Here is a 1,899-nt window from a genome sequence, read left to right on the forward strand (position 1 = left end):
CAACCCTAATGCCAACACTCATTTCCACTCAAACTGTCATACTTCTTCTTTCATCATGTATGGCACGCGAGGAACCGCCGTGTGTTTGAAGGAGATCTTGGTGTGGAAAGCTTCTCAGAGATTATACAAGAAAGCAGAGTGGTGATCTATACGCTCTCACGAAAGCAAGACTCGGAAGACTGGCATAGGGCTACCCATGCCATGTTGTCAACCTGCAATAAGTAAAGCCTAGAACTCATTCACCTACTTTGTTAAGACAATGATGATAAGCCTCGATGAGAGGCGATAGACACGTGTAATCTTCAACACCTCAAGGCTTGGCCGAAGCTTGAGGTTGTTTTGAAGGTGTGCTTAATACAATTTACTCACAAATTGTGAGTTTTGTTATATATATAAAAAAAGAATTGTATTGTCCATTATACACACACTAGTACGGCTGGCTAGCCGCCTCCAACGGCCTCTCTCTCTCTCTCTCTCTCTCTCTCTCTCCAACTTGACGGGATGGACAATGGCGTCTGCAAAGAACCTACAGCCTTCGACTTGCTGGTCGTGGCTTTGAGGTCTTTCTTCCTGGTGCTGGCGACACGTTTGCTTGTAGGGGAGGTGGATACATCCCTCGTGGGTGTGCCATTCCCTTGTAGAATCTCTTGATGGTGCAGGTTCTCAATCTTTCATGGAGCTTCTAATCTATGTTTGCATATAGATTCATTGCACATTCTTGGGCACCCCCCAGCTGGCCCTCATCAACCATGAAGAGCACCCCTTGTTGTCTCCTTTGCCCTACATTGTTGGGGAGATTGTGCATCCTCTTTGCATTCTCCGCCTAGAAATGGAAGGCCTTTTGAGCTCACAGGGGAGTCTTACCTTCAGCATTGCCTACCAAGGAGACCACGCCATCTAGTATGCCATCTCCACTGAGGGCATCCCTTACCTTCCCAACATTAGTATTCCTCTTGCTATGTTGGGCGGTCGTGGGCTACAAATGGGTCGCTAGCAAAATCCATGTGGATGCTTATCCATACCCTTGCATACCATCACCGTTGGCCCCTTCTTCCGTATCAGAGCTGGATGTGTGCACATTGATATCCTGATTTTACAATTTTTGCGGCTGGGGAAATCAAGCATTCGCTCATTGTGGAGCCTTCACCCAATGTGACGACTACTACGATTGACTCATCATCAACACCACAATCTATGGACAAATTTGAGAGAAACGGTCTCTTACCTTTCAACGTTGTCACACAATCACAAACAAAAAGACCCCTCTACCTTTTTTACCATCCCGAAAACTCCCAAAGACCCATTGCCAACAATGGCCCCCATTGTCAAAATTAATACGGCCAAATCCCCATCTCGAGCTGTCAATACGTCAAACGATTCCTCAACAACAACATTACATCTACCTCCATTGTTGTTACCTTCTTCCATTTACACAATCTACCCACGATTGCTACAATCACAAGAACCATCATCTTTGCAATCTCCGAATTGTCCACTTTTGCTGGCATTGTATCATCCATATTAATATTCAATGTTATCTTTATCTCCTCATGCAATGGAACTTGCAAACGTGGGTGTGTGTGTGCGCGCGTGATTGTGTGTGTGTGTGTGTGTGTGTGTGTGTGAGAGAGAGAGAGAGAGAGAGAGAGAGAGAGAGAGAGAGAGAGAGAGGGAGGATTCACAGGAAACTGCAACCTCTCTCAAGAATAGTGGTGTAGACGAAGGGGGAGCGAGTGGTGAGCAGGGATCAAAGCACACGCACCACAACGCAGTCATCGCATAGAAATTGCAGGTTGCTCCAATCTGGATTCTTGAGAGTGGCACGTAGCTCCACCATTAGCTTGCACACCTTTGAAGAAGAAGATGAACATGTAATGGCAACATTTTTGCTCTCTTCCT

General features: G+C 46.1%; 1 pseudogene; it reads left to right on the top strand.

Annotated features, from left to right (window-relative positions):
* The first annotated feature begins 501 nt into the window (after positions 1 to 501).
* Positions 502 to 1,594, top strand: LOC147440880 (uncharacterized; annotated as a pseudogene).
* Positions 1,595 to 1,899: the final 305 nt, after the last annotated feature.

This window comes from Adiantum capillus-veneris, chromosome 15 (genome assembly GCF_014529385.1).
Source record: "Adiantum capillus-veneris isolate H3 chromosome 15, ASM1452938v2, whole genome shotgun sequence".
Classification (NCBI taxonomy): Eukaryota; Viridiplantae; Streptophyta; class Polypodiopsida; order Polypodiales; family Pteridaceae; genus Adiantum; species Adiantum capillus-veneris.